Source organism: Phocoena phocoena, chromosome 7, assembly GCF_963924675.1.
Source record: "Phocoena phocoena chromosome 7, mPhoPho1.1, whole genome shotgun sequence".
Classification (NCBI taxonomy): Eukaryota; Metazoa; Chordata; class Mammalia; order Artiodactyla; family Phocoenidae; genus Phocoena; species Phocoena phocoena.
In genome coordinates, this window is record NC_089225.1 from 23,620,269 (window position 1) to 23,644,426 (window position 24,158).

A 24,158-nucleotide genomic window follows, 5' to 3' on the forward strand; every position below is an offset into this window, starting at 1 on the left:
AACACAACATTGTAAATCAACTATACTTCAATTAAAAATGTAAAAAAATATCTATATTCGTAATAGAAATTTCTTTGGAATGGGAAATGTTCAACAAAGGTTAGATGGCCCCCACCACAGCGACGGCAATATTAGAAGGACTCACTGCACTGGCTGGGAGGGTGTTCAAGGTGACATCTATGATCCTTCTAATAGTCAAATGTATTTCAAAGCACAATTTTTAGAAACCTCTTTGGATAATGAATAATTAAGATGTTTGAAAAAATTATCTGGCCAATTTAGTTAATATAATTGATTCTGTCATCTTGTATTCCAATTCAAAAGAACATTTTCTGCATCTGACATTTCTGCATAACTTACCATGGCATAAAGCAATGAATTAACTACACTGTTAGGAAAGCATAAGTGCTACATCCCTTTTGCAGGCAATAGTCTTGCTTGCCTTCCTATCAGCTGACACATGACTAAATATTTTCTTGAATAATTGACAGGGACCAAGGACTTCATGGGCATGAGCTTTCTGGACCTTAAAATCTTTCAAAAGATCTCAGAAGATGCCCTTTGCCATCACAAGTGTTCTGGAGAGAAAAGTGGGAGCTGGCTGACAACAAGCTGAGAGTAACAGTCATTAGTTCTAAATGCTGAGTAACGGAGCATAACATGTTTCATCAAGAACATCCAGGAGAAATGGTCCTTAAAATATCTACAGTATCAAGTATTGTAAATGAACAATTACTATGTGACAGATAAGCCAAGTGTGAGCACATAGGTTGTTATTACTGTGATCTGCTCAAAATTTAAACAGAATGACACTCCTTTTTATGAAGGAATAGACTTTTATATACATGTGAGGGTTACCTTATAACAGTCAAACTGCAGTGAATTATAGTCCTGGTGGAATGCTTTAGCTAAATGCACTGTTAAAAACACGAGAGTCATAAAAATAAGATAGGTGAGAGGAATTTTAGAGATCAACTTTTTTATTTTGTATTTCAGGTAAGAAACCTAAAGCCCAGACTGATTAAGTGGCTTGCCTAAGGTCATGTAGTGAGTTATTAACAGGCCTATTTGCCCTTAATCTCAGGCCAATACACCTGCAAATATTACATAGAAATTCATTAAAATATTGATACGGTTAATTAAACAGTCTAAATTAACTAAATGACATATTTCAGTATAACATGGCAAACTGGCCTTGCACATTTAACTGCTTTCCCTACTACCTTTCTAACTCCCCCAATCCATAGAGAAATATTTATACCACATTGGAAATAGAGGAAGGGTGCCAGCCACATGCCAGAAATTTTGTGGAATCTTTGCAAGATATAGTACAGGTGAGAACAGAACAAGGGAAGGCTGACCAACAGTTAAGACACAATGGGTAAAGTCAAGGTCGAGGCCAGCAGAACCAAATGCCATGAAATTCAAAGCTAAGTGCTAGGGCAAAGGCAGTAGATGAGAAGTAAACATTAATCTTTCCAGTTCTCCTGAGAGGAGCATTTCAGAACTGGTACACACAATGTCAGCCAAAGTACTCACGTCTAGCTTGCCTTTACTGTGGGGTGCAGGGCTCTCTGTGAATATGGGGGTGTGTATAATCGGCTAGAGTTGGGGGCTAGCCACTGTCATCCATAGTCTTGCAGTAGAAAAGCAGTACTCCAGCTAATTTGGTTTGTAACAACTGACATGGACAGGGCAACTTCAGCACAGTGCCACAACGCTTCATCTGACCAAGTCTCATTCTTTACTGATAATTAAAAAATGGATTTGTCATCTGATATCATAATACTATAATCCAACTGTTTCCACTCTCTTACTTCCTGGGACCCAAGTGTTTGAACAGATATCCAGAACAACCTGACAGAAACCATGTCATAACCATAAACATGAAGATACTGTATCATTCAAAGTAAGAAACTTATACTCTGTGTAGCTATCACCTATTTTGGAATAATTACAGAATAATAATTATTTAAGTAAAATTTTAAACGTCTATATTTCAAGAAAAAGAATGTGAATGCTCCCAGTTGGAACATGCATTGAGGTCTGTTATATTTTATGCCCAGTGGAAATTGGAACCCAGTCTTGTAATTCAGGTGCTATGTCCTCAGGACACAGGGAACAGAGTCTATGGTCTACCCCACGAGAATTTATTTTGTATTGAGTCAGAAACTTATAGTACATTATTTTTAAGAATAAAACTTTTAAACTGATAAAAAGAGAAAATTAAATACAAAGGGGTAAAAAAAGGAAACTTCAGCTTATAATTTTAAAGATTCTCCCTTTTTCAGAGTCATTCAATATAAAGATGGATATACTGCTTCTCTTAATAGAATACTAAATGACCAGTTATTAACTATTATTAACTAGAATAATTAGATGATCAGTTAGGTATCTGGTCACCTAATTAATTCCCCTTACTTGACTCCATACTCACAATCAAACCTCTCATCATAACTGTAGCTTTGCTTGTAGTGAAAAGAAGTAGCCCACTCACATCCTACAAGTGTTTAGTTTTACATTTGGTTACAAAGCTATAATATGGCTTTCGGATTTTATGGGCTGGTGTGAGGAGAAAGGGATGAGTGTCATACTTACAAACATGCATCAGTAAAGAATGAATAAGCATCAGTATTTTTGTATGATAAAGAAGACTTAAAGCCAAAATAAATAGGATAAAAAGGTTTCTTATGGATTATCGTATTGCTTATACACATGCATATAATAACATAGCACTGCAATATGTAAAGCAAAAAGACAAACTAGGAAATGTCATTAACACACATCCTTCAGTCATTTGCAAGTTAAACAAAAAGAAAATACAGATATAGCATATGTGATTATATTGGGCTGGCCCAAAATTTCCTTTGGTTAGTGAATACATTGTTCAATAAAGTTCTTTGCGAAAATGAAAAATGTCTTTTATTTTTACATAAAACCAAATGAACTTTTTGGCCAACCCAATATAATCAATAATACATATCTTATATGAAACTTCACAAAAAATGTACAAATATTCTTTTCTAATATCCACAGCACTTTTATACAAATTGAACATACTTAGGCTACAGAGAAAAACCTAATCATGAAATTTCAGTGCCAATATCCTCTGGACACATTGCAATAAATCGAGAAATAATAACAAATGGAGAGTAAGTTCCCCAAAGTATCTTACTGGAAAATTTAAAATCTCAAATAACTCATATCAAATAAGAAATAAAAACTACAATGGCAAACTACTTTGAAAATAAAAACAGTAACAAAATTATTCTTATCAAAACTTGTGAACAGCCAAATTAAACTCAGAATAATACTCTATAACTTTAAACGACTCTATTCTTTGAAGAAAGATCTAAAACTTTATTCCCCTGATTTGCACAAGACCCAGAATGCTTTACCAAGGGGATTTAACCTAAAGAACAAATTCTACGCTATTTAAACATTTCCAGTGTATATATTAAAAAATAAATTAAAAGCTAACAAATTCTTTCTGAGAAGCTCAGATCAACAAAAAGGAAAATTAAAAAATAAAACATCGCTGAAAAACAAAACCAAAAATTGTACATAACTATTAGCAATTGAGTATGATGCCAAAAGAAATATGAAGGATCAAGCAATTTACTCTAGAACTATAAGAATAATTCAATATTGTCATCATATGTTTCATCATATCAGTAAGTCAGAGGCCCCACATTTAAATCCATTCTTGATATGAAATACAAAAATAAACCTTTTTAATAAACAGAATACTTCCCTAAAATAGCAAAGAATGCATGACTCAAAACAGCCAATATTGCACACATTGTAGAAAAAGAAGAGGCTTTCATATATCTGCTCTTACTTTTCTGAGAAAAGAAATAAGAAGGCATAGGAGGAAGAGAAGGAAGAGTAGTATATTTGACAGTGTCTTAGATTTGATAACATACAATTTATAACTTGTTAAAATCTTGTCCATGAATATAATGCTTTTTTCAGTTAATCACAGAAAGATAAGTTTATAACCATTTGCAAAAGAAATACCTCCAGAATGTGTGTGTGTGTGTGTGTGTGTGTGTATAATTTCTGAACCTTCTGCATTCAAATATAAAAGTGGCCTGAGGAGGTAGAAATTACTGAAGGTGAAATTTCCTTCCATACCTTTTCTTGTTAACAAGAGAAGAGGTCCTTTACCAACATTTTAAGCTAAAAAAATCAATATTTCCAAGAAATGCATAAGTTTGTAATAATCAAACTGATTGTTTTATTAATACCTGTTACAAAATGGATAATCACTAATCTACCTGTAAGAGTGAGTTACAGCATTCTACAGCCCCTGTCCAATCATTGGAAACTGAATGAGAAATCTGTCAGGTTTTGACTTAATTGTAAAATATATTGTCCAACATGTGTGACATAGTTGAACAAATTAAAATTAGGTCATAAAACAGGAAAAGTAAAGGTGTCAAATCTAAACATGTTTCAAGAAACCAAATGTTTCTGCTCAAGGGAGAAAAATTTTATCTCCAATGTTAAAAGAAAACATAAATCTTGGGCTTTCCTGGTGGCACAGTGGTTGAGAGTCCGCCTGCCAATGCAGGGGACGCAGGTTCGTGCCCCAGTCCAGGAGGATCCCACGTGCTGTGGAGCGGCTGGGCCCGTGAGCCATGGCTGCTGGGCCTGCGCATCTGGAGCCTGTGCTCCGTGGCGGGAGAGGCCACAGCAGTGAGAGGCCCGCGTACCACACACAAAAAAAGAAAACATAAATCTTAAAATATTTACCATCCTCCTCTCAAACTTTTATTCTATGATGTATAAAATCATATTTTTACCTGTCTCTTTGAAATGTCATTTGACCATGTATTTTCTAACGGGGATATTTTGTATCAGAGATCAATGACTATTTTAGATTTAAACTTTTGTTGGAAAAAAAAAAACCCATAGATCTGAACCCTTGAAATTCTTGTCTATAGAATTGATATCAGCTATTTATATCATACATACCATCCAGAAGATAACCTGATAACTGACAAATAAACAGGTTTTTAGTCTCTGTGATGTCATATATTGGGACATGTTTGGACATGTCATGATATGGGGTATTTTCCAAATTGCTGGATTTGTTGTGGTATGTGGAGCTTTTGATTTTTTTCTCAGGTTAAGCCCTCCTTATGACCCCACTGACAAAACTGAAAGAAGACACAGAACCTAATTTCCTTGGTATTTGTTGAGCCTAATTTTTTTAAAAAAAAGAAATCTTAAAGGATAAAAACAACCTCCCCAAAAAAGCAACATAAACAAACAAACAAAAATACAATCAAACCCCAAACCTTTCACTCTTGAGAAATCAAGTATAGGATCAAGTGACTATAAGGTGTGACTGGAAAATACTGAGTTAACTGAACTTGAAAGAAATGAATTAGGTCTGTATGTAGCAATGAAGGATACAGTTAAAAAATATTGATATAATGTTGTGAGCGAAGACTGCTGCCATATACTGACTGCCATGTGCTGCACACAGTGGGTGTAGCTCCAGGACCTTGTTAAAATGACCATATTACTGAAGGCAATCTACAGATTTAATGCAATCCCTATCAAATTACCAATGGCACTTTTCACAAAAATAGAACAAATACTTTTAAAATTCGTATGGAAACACAAAAGGCCCCAAGTAGCCAAAGCAATCTTGAGAAAGAAGAACAGCACTGGAAGAATCATGCTTCCTGACTTCAGACTATACTACAAAGCTACAGTAATCAAACAGTATGGTACTTCCCAAAAACAGACACATAGATCAACATAACAGGATAGAAACCCAGAAATACACCTATGTACTTATGGTCAATTATTATATGACAAAGGAGGCAATAATATACAATGGAGAAAAGACAGTCTCTTCAACCAGTGGTGCTGGGAAAACTGGGCAGCTACATGTAAAAAAAATATAATTAGAACATTCTCTAATATCATATACAAAAATAAACTCAAAATGCATTAAAGACCTAAATGTAAGATCAGATACTATAAAACTCCTAGAGGAAAACATAGGCAAGATAGTCTTTGACAAAGATTGCAGCAAAATTTTTTTGTATCTGTGTCCTAGAGCAATGGAAACAAAAGCAAAAATAAATAAATGGAACCTAATTAAACTTAAAAGCTTTTGCACAGCAAAGGAAACCATAAAACAAAAAGGCAACTGACAGAATGGGAGAAAATATTTGCAAGTGATACAACTGACAGGGCTTAATTTCCAAAATATACAAACAGCTCATATAACTCAATACTAAAAAAACAACCAACCCAATCAAAAAATGGGCAGAAGACCTAAATAGACATTTTTCCAAGGAAGATACACAGATGGACAACAGGCATATGAAAAGATGCTCAACATCACTAATTAGAGAAATGTAAATCAAAACTACAATGAGGTATCACCTCACACTGGTCAGAATGGCCATCATCAAAATGTCTACAAATAATAAATGCTGGAGAGGGTGTGGAGGAAAGGAAACCCTCCCACACTGCTGGAATGTAAATTGGTGCAGCCACTATAGATAACAGGATGGAGGTTCCTTAAAAAACAGAAAACAGAATTACCATATGATCCTGCAATTCCACTCCTGGGTGTGTATCCAGAAAAGATGAAAACTAATTCAGAAAGATACATGCACCCCAATGTTCACTGCAGCACTATTTACAATAGCCAAGACATGGAAGCAACCTAAATGTCCACTGACAGATGAATGGATAAAGACGTGATATATACACATACACATACATACACACACACACATATATAATGGAATATTACTCAGCCATAAAAATGAAATAATGCCATTTGCAGCATTATGGATGGACCTAGAGATTATCATACTAAGTGACAGAGAAAGACAAATATATGATGTCATTTAAATGTGGAGTCTAAAAAAATGATATAAATGAACTTATTTACAAAACAGAAACAGACTCACAGACATTGAAAACTAACTTATGGTTACCAAAGGGGAAAATGGGGGAGGGATTGATAAATACACACACACACACACACACACACACACACACACATACACACACACACACACACAGATACACATAAATATGTATATATTTGAGTAAAAAAAACAAGCGGTAAAAATATTTATCATTCATGAAGCACAAAACAATATTTTATTTTTTATGGATAACTTTACTATGAAAGTATGCAGAACAAGACTGTAAGCACATGCACCAAGTTCATAATACTCGGACAAGATGGAATCCCAATGAAGACAGAAATGTAGAAAAGTTTATAACATTATAAAAGGTTACAACATTTTATAATATTCTAAATTTAAAAGGGGCATATATCATACATGTAGGTATATCAATACATATGTGTGTTCCGGTATACACTATATAAAATTAATGTAATTATCTAGTACATTTCAGGTAGATATAGAGAGGTAGATAGATATGATTAAGGTTATTATCTCTGCACCAAACTTGTTGCATTTGAATCCTTTTTTTAGCTGTGCGGTTTTGCTCTGAACTATTTCCTCATTTTAAAACTCTGATGATATTAATACTAACCTCATAGGTTTATTGTGAGTATTAAATTAATTTATATATTTAAATGTTTAGAACAGTGAAGGCAATATAGCAATCCATAGATATGAAATATCATCATCATGTTATAAACAGAAGAAAAACACTGAAGGCAAATATAGTAAATACGAATAATGGTTAATTCTAGTTTGTGAAACATGACTTATGCTAACTTGAATTATTGTTCACAAATACTCATTGCCCTTCTCTAGGAAAGAATTGGACTCCTCCATCTCGTTGACATGTATCTTCACCTTGCAATTTGCTTTGGTCCATGAGATGAGAAATTAACATGAGTCTTCTGAGCAAAATCTTGAAAACCTAGTATGTGATTCACATTTTTTCCCTTTTCCCCTATATCTGTGAGGGTTAAAACACGAGGAGATGGAGCCCCCATCATCCTGGGGCCCTGAGCCACTACGATGTGAAACCCCCCCTTGCAAATCTGCAACGGATATGTAGCATGAGTGAGAAATAAGATTTTTATGTCTAAGTCACTGAGACTTTTGTTTTATTTACTCTTGTAGCATAACCCAGGTTGTTCTGACAGATGCAAAGGTACTGAGATTGCACTTTTATAAATGTTTAAATTATAATAAATGTGAGATTGGTGTGTTGTTCCTAAACAAACACAACTCTCACGTAAACCTGTTTAAGTATCAAGCCATGTCAAGTTTGAGTTAGGCACTTTGGATACAAAGAAGTTTCATCTCTGTTCTCAATGTGTGGGTAATGCATGTGTGATTGTACGTGTGTGTGTGTGTGTGTTGGGGTTGAGGAGTAGTTCTGTGCACAAATTAGTAAATCAAAAATATATTGTATAACAGGATATTAATTGCATTTTCCCCAAAGGCCTCGCATATTTTCCTGAGATTCAGCAGTAAGAACAATGGCTGCTGGGTGAAGAGGATAGGTCTTCTATGGTGCTTCTCTGTTGGGCAGTCCCCAAGCTGGCTCTGCAGTCTTCAGCCCATCACACACCTCTAAATAAGAGTATGTGTAAAGAGAGGCTAGAAAATTGGGGAGAAGAGATTGGTGAGGCTTTCCCTCAAACCCCTCCCCTACCACCTCAAGAAATGTGAAGGCTGCCCCCAAAGACCACTTTAAAGGAAGGAACTCCTGGAGTCTGAAAGGATAGCAATCATTGCTTGACTCTTTCCAGAAAACCTCTCTGTGAGAAGCTGGCCAAAGTGTCTTGTGTTGTGGAGGGAGGAGAAAACAACATAAATTCTACTAAATTCTGTAGTTCTAGAATATAGAAATATAAGAAAAGTGAGATTTTCAGGTGGGAAAAGTTCATTTCATGGGAGGTGACAGAACTGTAGTCATCTTAAAAGACCCCAGTGCCAGAGGGGGCCCTGCCAGGATGAAGTGACTCAGAGTCTGCCAGGGGATGCACTGATCCTGCAAACCAATGGTGCCATGGGGGGTGCCTGCTGAAGTGGACCCTCCCCAAAGAACAGACAGTAGCACCTGAAAGGGTTCCAAATATGCCCCCCACTTTGGTATAAAGATTGTTTTAAGTTGAAGACATCTGAGAGTCAACAGATGCCAACAAAAACCACCCCCAAACAAAAACACCAACCAGCCTTCTAAGGGCTTCCACTACCTGACAAAAAGCAGCCACGTCTGGGAAATAGGGCTGCCATAAATTCCTCTTCAGGGCAGATCTACTCCAAGAAGGGAGAACACAAATAAATCTACCAGAATTTTATGGCCTCAAAGGAGACAGAAAGATCACTCTGACCTGTATAGACAAACATTATCACAAACTTTCTAATTTCCTGTTTTGTTCTCCTGAAAATTCATTTATCTTTCCAAAGAGTCATTTGTTTTCCCATAAGTGCCCTTTCTCCCCTCCCCATCATCTATTAACTAGGTATATAAACCCTAAGCTCTCACCATCCCTTGAAGTTACTCATCACTGAGTTTCTCTCGTGGGTGTACACATTACACATGTAAATAAACTCTGTCTTTTTTTCTCCTGCTAATCTGTGTCTTGTCAGTTTTGTTTGTAGGGCCCCAAACACTGAATTTAGGAGGGTAGAGGAAAACTTATTTTTTCTCCCTACATATCCGAAAGATTCAGACCTTGGACACCTGCCATCAAGCCCCAGGCCAGAAAGACTGGGCCCCAAGGACAACTCCTATATAAGGCCATCTCTCCAAGACTGTGGAATGTAACCAACCTACCTAATACATAGAAATAAACACAGAGAATTAGGTAAAATGAGGAGACAAAGGAATACATTCCAATAAAGGAATAAGACAAAATCCCAGAAGAACTAAGTGAAGTGGAGATAAGCAATCTACCTAATAAAGAGTTCAAGGTAATAATCATAAGGATGCTCAACAAACGGGAGAAGAATGGATGAACACAGTGAGAAATTTAACAAAGGGTTAGAAAATATAAAGAAGAACCAAACAGAGATGAAGAATATAATAACTGAAATAAAAAGTACACTAGAAGGAATCAACAATGGATTAGATAATAAAGAGGAACAGTTAAACAACCTAAAAGATAGAATAGTGGAAATGACCCAAGCTGAATAGAAAAAAAAAAGAATTAAAAAATGAGGATAGCTTAATAGACCCCTGGGAAAATATCAAACGTACTACCACTCACATTACAGGAGTCCCAGAAGGTTAAGAGAGAGAGAAAAGAGAAAAAAGCAAAGAACTTATTTGAAGAAATAATAGCTGAAAAGTTCACTAACCTGATTTGAAGAAATAATATCTGAAAACTTCCCTAACCTGGGAAGGAAACAGACATTCAGGTCCAGGAAGCACAGAGAGTCTCAAACAGGATCAACTCAAAGAGGCCCACCCCAAGACATATTATAGTTAAAATGGAAAAAATTAAAGATAGAGAGAGACTCTTAAAAGCAACAAGAGAAAAGCAACTAGTTAGGTACAAGGGAACTCCCATGAGGCTAACAGCTGACTTTTCAGCAGATTTTCCTGCAGTCCAGAAAGGAGTGGCACAATATATTCAAAGTGAAGAAAGAAAAAAAAAAAAAACCCAAAACAAGAAAACTCTATCCGACAAGGGTATTATTCAGATTTACAGGAAAGATAAAGATTTTTACAGACAAGCAAAACCCAAAAGAGTTCAGCATCACTAAACTGGCTTCACAAGAAATGTTAATGAAACTTCTCTAAGTGGAAAAGTCCACAACTAGAAATGTAAAAATTACAAAAGAAAAAAATCTCATTGGTAAAGGCAAACTACTGGTAAAGGCAACTACTACCCACAATAAGAAGTTGAGGGATACATAAAAGATGTAAAATACGATGTCAAAAACATTAAATGTGTGTGTGGGGGAGTAAAAATGCAGGGTTGTTAGAATTTGTTCAAACTTAAGAGATCATCAACTTAAAATAACTATATATATATGATTATATATGTCATTTTATATGACTTTATGGTAATTAGAAACCAAAAATCTATTACAGATACACACAAGAAAGAGAAAGGAATACAAACATGACACTAAATATAATCATCAAATCACAAGGGAAGAGAGCAAAAGAAAGGTAAAGAAAAGAACTGCAAAAACAACCCCAAAACAATTAACAAAATGGCCATAAGTACATACCTATCAATAATTACTTTAAATGTAAATGGACTAAATGCTCCAATCAAAAGACACAGTGTGTCTGAATGAATACAAAAACAAGACCCATATATATGCTGCCTACAAGAGACTCATTTAAGATCTAAAGACACACACAGACTGAAAGTGAGGGGATGGAAAAAGGTATTCCATGGAAATGTAAATAAAAATAAAGCTGGAGTAGCAATTCTCATATCAGACAAAATAGACTTTAAAATAAAGACTATTACAAAAGACAAAGGAGGACATTTCATAATAATAAAGGAATTAATCCAACTAGAAGAGATAACAATTATAAATATATATGCACCCAACATAGGAGTACCTAAATATATAAAGCAAATATTAAACATAAAGAGAGAAATTGACAGCAACACAATAATAGTAGGGCACTTTAACATCCCTCTTATATCAATGGACAGATCATGCAGACAGAAAATCAATGAGGAAACACTGGCCTTAAATGACACATTATATCAAATGGACTTAATACATATATCTAGGACATTCCATCCAAAAGCAGCAGAATACACATTCTTTTCAAGTGTACATGGAACATTCTTCAGGATAGATCTCATGCTATGCCACAAATCTCAATAAACTTAAGAAGACTGTAATCATCAAGCATCTTTTCTGACTACAATGCTATGAGACTAGAAATCAACTATAAGAAAAAAAATCTGCAAAAAACACAAACATGTGGAGGCTAAACAATATGCTACTAAACAACCAATGGGTCACTGAAGAAATCTAAGAGGAAATAAAAAAGTACCTGGAGACAAATGAAAATGGAAACACAATGATCCAATGTCTATGGGGTGCAGAAAAACAGTTCTAAGGGGGAAGTTTATAGCAATACAAACCTCCCTCAGGAAACAAGAAAAATCTCAAATAAACAATCTAACTTTACAGCTAAAGGAACTAGAAAAGAAGAACAAACACAACCCAATGTTGGTAGATGTGAAGAGATAATAACGATCATAAAGAGCAGAAAGATCATAAAGATAATAAAGAGCAGAAATAAATGAAATAGGGACTGAAAAAAAAATCAGTGGAACTAAGGGCTGGTTCTTTAAAAAGAAAAAAAAAATTTTGATACACCTTTAGCTAGACTCATCAAGGAAAAAAGAGGCCCAAATAAATAAAATCAGAAATGAAAGGAAAACTTACAACAAACAACACAGAAATACAAAGGGTCATAAGAAATACAAAGGATCATAAGAGATTACTACAAACAATTATATTCCAATAAAATGGACAACCTAGAAGAAATGGATAAATTCCTAGAAACATACAATCTCCCAACAACAAATCAGGAAGAAATAGAAAATATGAATAGATCAATTACCAGTAATGAAATTGGCTTGTAATCCTTTATTAGACCCTAAGTCTAATAAGTTTATTAGACCTTGCAGTCCCATCTATGTGAGAAAGAAGAGAGTGATTCAAATTCTCACTCCGCAGGATTTGTGACCATAGGCAAGCTACTTAATGGATTGAGCCTCAATTTTCTTATCTGATGGAAAGTGGTTAATGACACCACAATGTATGCAATGTAGAAATACTTCACAAAGAGGAAGCTTGACAGTTATAATCTATTAGATTCTTTCTAGCTCCAAATGTCCCTGACTCTAATAATGAGTAAGAGGTCTACCACCTAGTAAAGAGCCCTGCTGAAAGGTAGTCAGGCAAAGAATATGGAGGGAAACTTTTCCTTTTGTCTTTTTCTTTTCATCCATTGAGAGGGAGATGAAGTCAACAGCTGTTGAAACAAACAAGCTCACTTAGTGAGTTGAATAATATCAAACTATTGCTCAAATGAAAAGAGCAGCTGGCTTTTTACCAAGGCATCATTGTCATACACACCCTCACATTTGGGATCATTAGACATTTACATGGGGTGAATAGCACTGGAAAACTATATTTACTTTTCCATAAATCATCAGAAAAATGCTAGCATATTCTCAGTGAGATATGCACAAAAAAAGAAAACACACACTCACACAAGCAGATGTGTATTTTTCATGTGAATGTGAGGGAAACTGCTAGAAATAAATTTAAGCTTTCCAGAGACAAAGAAGTGGCAGGCATTCAAAGGAAGATAGATGCTGAGAGGAAAATGGGGAAGTGTAACAGAGAAAAATGTGATCAATTTAAAAGCATAAATTACTTCAAATGTTTTAGATAGAACTAATTATTCCTAGGCCTGTTAAGTAAGGAGTTCTACCTCAGGATGATAGCATTTCAGACCTAGCAGTATCTAAGCACACACTTCCAAATTGTTCTAAGTTTACTCTTGTCTGATTATAAAAATTCAATACAGAAAAATTATATAGTGTAAATGATAAGAAAAATTCATAACTCATATTCTAGTAAAAATTAACTCATGGTACAGGATAACTCTCTTTAGTATATTTTTCATATATGTTAACACAGAGGATATCAAATAGTATATAAAGTTTTGAATCCTGCCTTTGTTATTTGATATTATTTCATAATATTTTTCAATGTCATTCAAAATACTTTATAAACACTTTTAATGATTGTAAAATGTTCCCTTTATGAATGTTCACAATTACTAACAATTCCTTAATAATGGGAATTTTATTTTATTTTTAGGTATCTTATAACTATAAAGTTATGCAGTAATCAAAATTTAATTTTCTTTTATAGATTATAAAATTAATACCAGGTGGAAGTGATTTATTAAGAAAGTGATTTCAGAGGAAATCAGGGAAGGGATGGAGGAAGAAGGGTAGGGAAGAGAGAGGGTCAAGCAAGATTGGCTATCCCATTGGATAGGCTTCTCTGTTACTGCTTGATTGGAAACACTTCTGATCAAAATGAGACATAAGAATAAAGAGAGATGATCCTAGGAGGCACAGCTGATACGACTTACCCATCAAAACTCAGGCAGAAAAGTTGCAAAATGTTGTAGCTTCCCCCCCTAGTGGCTTGCAATATGGGACCAGAAGTTTAAACTTCTGCTATGACCTGCTATGTCTGAGTCCAGACAGAGCAAAAGGAAAGAAACCAGATTTAAAAACCTGGGAGAAGTTATTTTATTTTTGGCCTAGTTACCTTTTCTACAAATAATATGACCGAGTATTTTTCAGGCGTACAAACACCAGCCTCACAAAATAGGTAACTATTCAGTGTAGAGATAAAAAGAGACTAAAATAGTTCTCTTCACACTTCCTGAATTGGAAGAGAAGCAAAAATCCACTTGTCCGTAAGGTAAAGCAGAAATATTAGGAGAAGAAATGTAATATTACATTTCCATCCCCATCCCCATTTTTCATGTATTTTTGTTGGTAGCTGACCTAGGGTGTTCAAGTTCCATCAAGCAATCCAATACCAGCTCAGACATTTATGCAACCACAGTAATTTACAAAGAACTGTTCCACCATCTATTATAAATCATTCACTACCAAAATAACTTCAGTACAGTGAATGGCTGTTTATACAAGGCTCCCCAATTAACCTCACAATGCTCCTTTAATGTTTATAACTATAAAACACTCTCCCTGACATAGGGCACTGGTTTGTAATCCACACTGAAATGAATTTTTTTAAGGATCACATTTTATGCAGTGTATTTATAGTTAATATACAGATGATTTGAGATGCCCACTAAGCACTGTGTTTCCCTAATATGTACTCACATGCCTGAGTTTTTAAAATTTCTCACCTTACACAACACTGGGTAAATAAATGTGGGAAGCCAACTAGAGATACCTATAAATTTGAGAAGAATATCTTTGTGATATGAGTTCGGACAACATAGTTCAGGGGAGGGTGAAGTTGAATGTTTGCCAAAGACAGGCAAGTTGAAAGATTCAGTGAAATCATGTGAAGTATGTTATAAGTGATATGCTATCCTACCACTAAAGGGAATGTGGCAGCCTACACACAACTAGCTTTCTCTTCACCCCAGCAGGAAGGGATCAGGCTCACCTGAGCCTCTGGTCAGGCTTCAACAGAAAACACTGATGTGGAGATTTATCCCTCATGGGTAGGCAAGGGACCAAAGGACAAGAGAGGAGCATCAGAGCCTAGGTACAAACACTGACAAGAAAGTGGCCTATCCAGGGAAGAGGTTGGCTTTCAAAGATCTGAGGGCACATCTGGGAGAATGGCAACATGGGTCTCCTGCAAGGTGCTAGATTTCCTGATATATAAAGAGCCAAGAGCCTTTCTCCAGGTACCTTGGAAAAAACCTGCAAGAGCAGGCCTACAGGGACAAAGTCCCTTTCTTGCATCATCTGTATTTTTCCAGTAATCAGAAACGGGTCCCTGTGAGATGACAAAGAAAAGTAGGGCAAAAAGCAAGGGACAGGAAGATCAGGCAGAGCAAGTTTAATGGCAGAGCAAGTTTAATACACACCCGATAAAATAAAACTGCTAGAGGAAAAGAAGGAAACCTATAACAAAAAAGTATATAAGGAGATTCAAGTGCAACACCAAAAAACTACAAAAAGAGAATATGGAACTCTACAGGAATATATTTGAAAACCTAGAGTAAATTAATGAATTCCTAACAAAGTACCCATTACCAAATTAAGCGGGAGACTTGGGTGGACCAAACCCAATAGAAGAGAGTTAAAGTTTATTAAAGATATATTATTGGAAAAGGCTCCAAGAAAACTACAAAATATTTAGGAATAAATTTGACATGAATGGCACAAGATCTATATTTATGATTCTCAACTTTGGCTTTAAATAAAATTACCTTGGGGATAGCTTTAAAATATCCTGACGTTCTCAGACAAAACAAATCATAATTTCTAGGTGTGAACCCCATGCATCGACATTTTTTAAAGCTTGTAAGTAATTCCGGTGTGCTATTGAGTTCAAGAGTCACTGGTCTACATGAAGAAAACTGTAAAATTGTATTAAAAGATATCAGGCAAAGTCTGAAAGGAACACACAATCTTTCTGATGAGAAAGCTTAATTTCATGGCATTGTTCATTCTCCTGAATTAATATATAGATTTAATGAAACTCCAATCAGAAACTCAACAATTCTTTTCAACTCTTTTAAATCTAATGTTTACATTAAAGATGATAACCATTACCAAGGAAGAGCCAAGAAAAAGACCATGATGATTTTACCAGTTATTAGAAAATACTATGAATAATTAATTCATGATTGTTATTTGTATAAGACAGGACAAACAGATCAGTGGCACAGAACAGAAAATCCAGAAATGGTATCCAATACATAAGAGAAGTATCAGAAGATCTATGTGGTAGTTCAATGACATGAGTTAATGATGGATTATTTAATAAATAGTACTGATACAACTAGATGTACCCCTGGAAAAGTCCTCCATCTTTTAATGTTTACCAGTAAACCCAAAATTATTTATCATTTTAAATGTGCAATAAAATAATTAATAAATCTATACATACATACATACATATGTAGACTTTCTAGGGGACTTCATGTTAAAAATAGGGATGGTGGGCCCTTCTTAACCAAGACGGCTTCCCTTCTCTATTTTTCTCTAGCAATTATCTCAATTTTTCCCCTTCTCCTTTATCCTTTTCAGGCACACAAACCTATATCTCCAACAGCATCCTGCTCCATTCAATTATTTAGAAATTCTTACCATTTCCATCTGCTCTTCTATCAGAGACTTCATGTACACAGTAAAAGGTAAGCAGAGCCTACAATGGTCATTCATATGCAGCACCTTTCCAGATACCCTCCCCACACACTGAAGCATCAGGACGTGAAGACCACTTTGAGTCTAAAATTTATCACATGACTGGCTTCATCAGGACTAGAAGAAAAAGGGTTACTTTGCCTTTCACTTTTCCTACTTCTAGAAATAGATTTTCTCTTTGACTTTTCAATTGAAAGAAAAGCATTTGCTATCTTAAGCTGTTTAGTTGGTCTAGAAGTTAATTTGGCTAAATTAGGAAATCTCTATGGTAAATTGGCTTCAGTATATTGGCTAACCCAGCAGAACAGCCTGTGGGAAATTATACTGACCTTGATTACACAGCGCATCCATATTGGATACCCATGCATGCTTTGGGTCTAATTTCTTCTCATACTTAAACACTTATAAACATTTTACAATGGCGTAAATGTAGATGCTCAGAATTATGTTATTAAGGAATGTTCTTCTTTATGAAACACACCAGAATTTATATACTCAAATAAGTGCTACCTTTCCAAAGCATCCCATGACATTGCCATTGTTGTGACTAATAATAGGTTTGTTGCTCTTTTCTCAGAATTTTCCTTAGATCCTGTCAAAGATTCTTTAAATCTCTTAAGTGACACTTTGAAGCTAAATGTGCAATCTGCAAACAGCCAAACTCATACAGAGTAATACCTGCATAGTCATATATAGGCTAAGATGGTAAAAGTATATATAGTTATATAGAATAGAGTTGGGGAAACTCCCTGAATAATACTCTGTGTGCACCCACATGTACCTGTAACAAAGTAATAAGTTCAGGTTTCTTAGGTGTCTCAAATTTATTTTCAACATAATTCCAAATATTTAATGTTTCTAGGTAACTACATTGCAGCGCACCACTCACTGGGGATACAACTGTCATTTTGGAGGGATTACACTTGCGACCTTATGGTCACACCTTTTAATGCTACACAGACACATAAATACCTTTATTCTTTTAGACCCATATGGTCCCTTCACTGAAGCCAACCCAATCTGCTCAGCAGTTCTCCAAGGGTCTTGATATCTCCAACTTCAGGGTACTTTGTATGTCACAAAAAATCCTGGGGCCAAATGACCCTCCTCAACACTCTGTCAATCCCTGTCCAGCATTGCTTTTGAGACCTGACCCTGGATGCCCCCTCCAGGTATTCTTTTCTATAAAACAAATTTTTTTCACTTGCAGCAGCACTTGCCTAAGAGATAACAAAATCAAGTGTCATGTTTCATTACAACGGGTCCTAATCAGCTGAAGCTGATTAACAACTAGGGGCTTTGAGTGACCCTCCTACACCTTGCAGTAGGAGCACCACCTGGGAATTTGTTAGAAATGCACATTCTCAAGCCCCAGCTCAGACCTGCTGGATCAGAAACTCTGGGGGTGGCGCCTAGAAGTCTGTTTAAACAAGCCCTCCAGGTGTTTCTGACTACATACTCAAATTTGACAACCAGTTACCTGGGGTATTGCCCCGGGGTAGTATCTCAGTAAATGTCTGTAAGGTTGACCCTTCCAATCCTTCTTCTCGAGCTAAAGTTAAAATTAAGGGAACAGGGACTTCCCTGGTGGCACAGTGGTTAAGAATCCACCTGCCAACGCAGGGGACACAGGTTCAAGTCCTGGTCTGGGAAGATTCCACATACCAGGGAGCAACTAAGCCCGTGTGCCATAACTACTGAGCCTGTGCTCTACAGCCAACGAGCCACAACTACAGAGCCCACGTACCACAACTACTGAAGCCCGCGTGTCTAGAGCCCGTATTCTGCAACAAGAGAAGCCACCACGATGAGAAGCCCGTGCACCGCAATGAAGAGTAGCCCCCGCTCACTGCAACTAGAGAAAGCCCGCACGCAGCAACAAAGACCCAACACAGACAAAAAAAAAAAAAAAAAAAAAAAAAAATTAAGGGAACCCCACAATTCTAGGCAAAAAACTGGAAAAAGACACAAAGAATGCAGTCAGAACTTTAGGCTCAGAGACGGAGCTGAGTCTTCAAAAAGAAACAGACACTTGACAATGCTATTAAAACTACGAACATATAGATCTTAAAAGTTCTCATCCCAAGAAAAAAATTCTCTAACTTTGTATGGTGAGAGATGATAATTAGACGGATTGTGGTGATCATTTTGCAACATATACAAATACTGAATCATTATGTTGTATACAACATACCTGTTTCTTATCTCAAGTTTGTTTTCCTACCTTGTCTCATCCAGGCTATGTGATTCCACATACCTCTCTGACTCTCCTGGTTGCCTTCTGCAAGGTTACATACAGGTCCTAAAAAAAAAAATCATCTTTAACTTTCCATCCTTTATTCGTATTTCAGTTTATTTCTCCACAGAAAAGCAGCTATAAGCACAATTTACAGGAAATCTTGTATCATTCACAGAGTTTTCCAGCAAAATCTGCTTCTCTTTGTACCTCTTTACTAAAGGTGGGGCTTTCTGATATCTCACATTTCTATTACTACCATAGTTTTTATCCATCCAGTGGGACAGTCCCTCAACTGCTAGCTCCTTGCAGCAGCAGGAGGTGTAAGTTACTAGGGGGTGGGGAATGGGAGTTGGAAGTAAGGAAAAGTATGGATTTTGAATTGGATGCTGATTGTTAAAGTAGGAGAACACTGAATTTTTCTAATCTTTTCTTTATGCTAGGCCTTCCTAAATCATAAATCCTGTGGGCACATGATAAATCAGCTCTTTAGAGCAGTGAATCTTCACCTTGACTAGGATGCCAGAATCACTGGGAGATTTTATTTTTTAATCTCTGTGCATGGTACCCAGGTATCAGTGACTCTTAAATTTCCCAGGTGGTACCAATGAGTAGCTGAGGTTGAGAACCACTGTTTTGGATTTCCTAGTTAAGGATTGTTAACTATCGGGTATTTTTGCCTATTTCTCAACGTTCTTCTTACAGTCAGCTCCCAAAGGTCAGACCACAGCTGGATCAAGAACCACACAAAAAAGGAAAACTGAGTCATCCGTCAATAGCTCTAGGACCAAAACAAGACACAATTACAAGATCAATAAGCTCTGATGCTATCTCCCTTTGTTTACACCTGTTTTTTTTGCTCCTATCTACCCAGGATCCCCACTCTGCCTTTGTGACAAAGTATCCACTACTGTTGAAGAAAACTATGGGACGACCTGCTAATATTGAAGCTTCAGTGACCCAAAAGGGGACTACTGTTCTCTTTGATGGACATTTGCATTTTCAAAAGTTATCTGAAGAGGAAAACATCTAACTCAATGAGCTGAAATGCTAATGTCTATGATTCAGGCTAGGGAGACTTCTTTGATCCAAGAGATATTCCCACAATGCTCTGTGTGTTGGCTCTGGGAAAGATAGGTTGCAGATTTCCAGGCCCAGCATCTCAGGAAAAGATATGAAGTAAGGGCGTGGAGCTGAGAGGTGATACATTAATAACTGACATGTGCAGACATGATACAAGAGAATATCTAGCTCACGTCCTGGCACAGAGTAGACTTTCAACAAATGTCCTCACTTTCATAAATGTTTTCCTCCTTTCCCAATTATGAGTTTTTAGAATCCTTGAAAACATTTTACAAATTTTTCAACTATTCAGGGAATTTAAAACAATGTCTGATTTAGAGGACAAATATTGACTTTGGCTAATTTCTGGAATTATAAATAGTTTTTCATATGATTGGGGAATCTCTTCAATTTGTAGAGCAACACTGAAACATATCAGGTCCAAACCTTGCTAAATCACCCCCCTCTACTTCTTATGGCACTAAAATTCATTGTCTTGATTAGTCTGAGGACATTCCAAACCCATAAGTGCCAACACCAAACTATAGCTTCCACACATTTGTATCTATAACAAACAATTTGCAATGCCATACTAAATAATTTCGAAGTAAAAAATTCAACGCTCAGTAACTTTTCATACATGTTTAACATTTTGATTATCAGCTTACTTTTAAAGAGTACCTGAATAGAAAAGAGCTACTAAGTACAATGGCATAAAAGAGGCCTTTCACAATTTGCCAAGTTACACATCAATTATTTAAAATAAAACAAGATGCTTGTTGAAAAATATGGAGAATGGTAGGAAGGAAGCTCCTTCATGGGTGTTGTCTCTAAGTACTGTCTAAAGACAGATACCAACAGATGATTATAGAATCACTGCAAAAAAAACACTATTCACTGAGGTCACTTCCTCTGGGGGTAAGAGCCAACCTTGTGGTCAACTGTGGTGGGTCAATAGCTCAAGATGGGGGTGTGGCTGGCAATTTAAGTATGAAATTAGATTTCCAGTATAATCAGTCACCTAATTGCACATCCAAATGTATTCTGCATTTGCACATTTAAATTAATTATGTCTTAATTGAAAGCATTCTGCTCATAATGACTTGTTCTAATTTTCTTTTAAATCAAATTACCAAGAGAAAAATTTAGTTTGGGAATTCATTTATAGAGGAGTTTTTATATATATTGAAGAAAAGTAAAAATAATGAATTTTCAAAATGCTCTTAAAAGGAAAAGTCTTTCACTTTCTTTATAGGTGCAAAGGAAAACATGAAAGACAATCCAGATAAATTGGATTTCATTTGAATGAGCATCTAACTTTGAAGATGGAGAGACTATTCCTTTCACTGTTGTAGATGTGCCCATTATAATATTGGTATAATTAGTCTTTCAGCTACAACTCAGATTCCTGGGTCAGCACAAAAGGCCTTGTTTATTTAGAAGAGACAATTCTCTGAAAAAGTGTCTCATTAATCTTAGACTTCAGGCACACACAGTCTGGTCTACAAATTAAAGCAGTCATTTAAATTCCCTTTATGAAAATTGTGCCTCGTAGCACACTTCCACATGCAATGAGGTCTTTATTTCCACATCTAAGGGGTTCCAGAAAAGGTGGGTTTTGTATCTTTAGATACGCTACAGTTGATAAATCCTAAGATTCAGATATTAACAATTGGGTAGGCTCTTGCATTTCCCATGATTTTAGCTTTAAAGCCATCCATTAACTTAGTACTGTGGAAGAAATGTCAGGAAATGCAGAAAAAGAAAGCATTCCCAGTTATGTTTTGGGGGCATATACTTGGAAAGAAGTCAGATTGGGTTTTTAAAATTAATGCCATATAATGTTACACAAACTGTGTCCTACAGCATGCTCAAAGAGGTCAGTTTGTGATTCACTTGGGAGGCATAGTCCTGAAATCACTGACTTGTGCATGTAACAGTTTAGCTTCAACTTAGGCATTTAATTTCACATCCATTATAGCTTCTCTACTATACTGATCCTTGCCCTGAACAAGATGTCATTTCATAAACCTAATTAAACATGGTACTTACCGTGGCTTAAATACCAAGACAGATTTAATGTACTGTCTAATTTCACAGATCAGCAATGTTTCTCTCCCTGCATCGCTTGCTCATGACAGTAACATAAGTGAACAGCCTGTACCAGTGGCTGGGCCAGAATGAAAATGGTAAAAATATTGCTGTGCTGAAGGTAAGACCAGTGGGGAGCTTCTCACCCAAGGTGTCAGAGAGTTGTTGCATATAATGTGAAATTAAGACTCAAAATATAGATTTCAGCCTTTTTGAAATAAGGCAGAATGGCCTCTGGAAGACAGAGAGTCTCTTTCCAACTTGTTGAATTAAAATGCTTAATCAATAAATAAACCACTGATCTTTTCACCAATATTTGAGCTGCTTTTCCATCTTGGTGCATTTTCTCAATTAGAGGAGACTTCTGGTTGTATAAATAGTGAGAAGTCAACGCGAAACTGTTTCATTCTTGCCTCACACTGGCCTCTGCCCATCCCACTCTCTTCTCTATGCAGGACATACCCAACACGATGTTGATGTGAATTATGTCAGATAATGTTGACTGTCTACTCAATAACTACAATCCCTTATTCCCATAGTTTATAATAACTGTATTTTGTGCATGTTGCAACAAGTTTACAGAACTTGGATTCCTCTCCCAATCTGAAGGGATGAACCATGATTGGTCTAAGTCATGATTGCTGTGGTAGATTGTCTTGTTGGTTTATGATTAGTTGTTCCCTCCCCACAATGGCCATGCTTTGATGAGGGAAAAGAACACTTCCTTGTCTCATTGACTTCAGCTTGGTTATATGATTGCTTTACCCAAGTAAATGCAGGTAGAAGTGAGAGAGTGCCTATTTTAAGCAGAACTTTTAAGACACATCATATGTTTCTGCTTTTCCTCTTGCACTCCTGCACTGAATTATAAAAATCATATGTCCCAGGTAGTCTCTGTACATCAATGTGGGTCCAGATTGAAGGACTCATGAACCACACCTGAACCTCACCCATGGTCTGATGTAGAACTGCTGCAACTAATCCAAAAACTCAAGAGCAAGAAACAACAAATATATGTTTCTTGACACATTAGTGTATTCCTTTAGCTGCATTATTGCAGCAAAAACTGACTAATACAAATGTTGAGTTAATTCCTCCTTTTTCTGCAATTGGTTTAGAGATGAACATTTGACCCTGTTCTAACTAACCAGATGTGTTATGAAGTATGCTGTGGGAGGGAGCTTAAGAGTAGGATTTTGACCTCTGATGAAAATAAAAGTAAATGGTTAAAAAAAAAAACCTGTACAATTTTTTTTGGTTTATTGTTTAAGGACATGATCATTGCAGTTCTGGTACCAATTTTAGAACTATAAAAAATTACAGGATATGGGAAGATGGCAGAAGAGTAAGACACGGAGATCACCTTCTTCCCCACAGATACACCAAAAATACATCTACACGTGGAACAACTCCTACAGAACACCTACTGAATGCTAGCAGAAGACCCCAGACCTCCCAAAAGTCAAGAACCCCCCCACGTACCTGGGGAGGGCAAAAGAAAAAAGAATAAACAGAGACAAAAGGATAGGGACGGGACCTGCACCAGTGGGAGGGAGCTGTGAAGGAGGAAAGGTTTCCACACGCTAGGAAGCCCCTTCGCGGGCAGAGACTGCGGGTGGCAGAGGGGTAAGCTTCAGGGCCGTGGCGGGGAGCACAGCAACAGGGGTGTGGAGGGCAAAGCGGAGATATTCCCACACAGAGGATCAGTGCCGACCGGCACTCACCAGGCCGAGAGGCTTGTCTGCTCACCCGCCGCGGCGGGCGGGGATGGGAGTTGAGGCTTGGGCTTCGGTCGGAGCGCCGGGAGAGGACTGGGGTTGGCGGCGTGAACACAGCCTGCAGCGGGTTAGTGCGCCACGGCTAGCCAGGAGGGAGTCTGGGGAAAAGTCTGGACCTGCCGAAGAGGCAAGAGACTTTTTC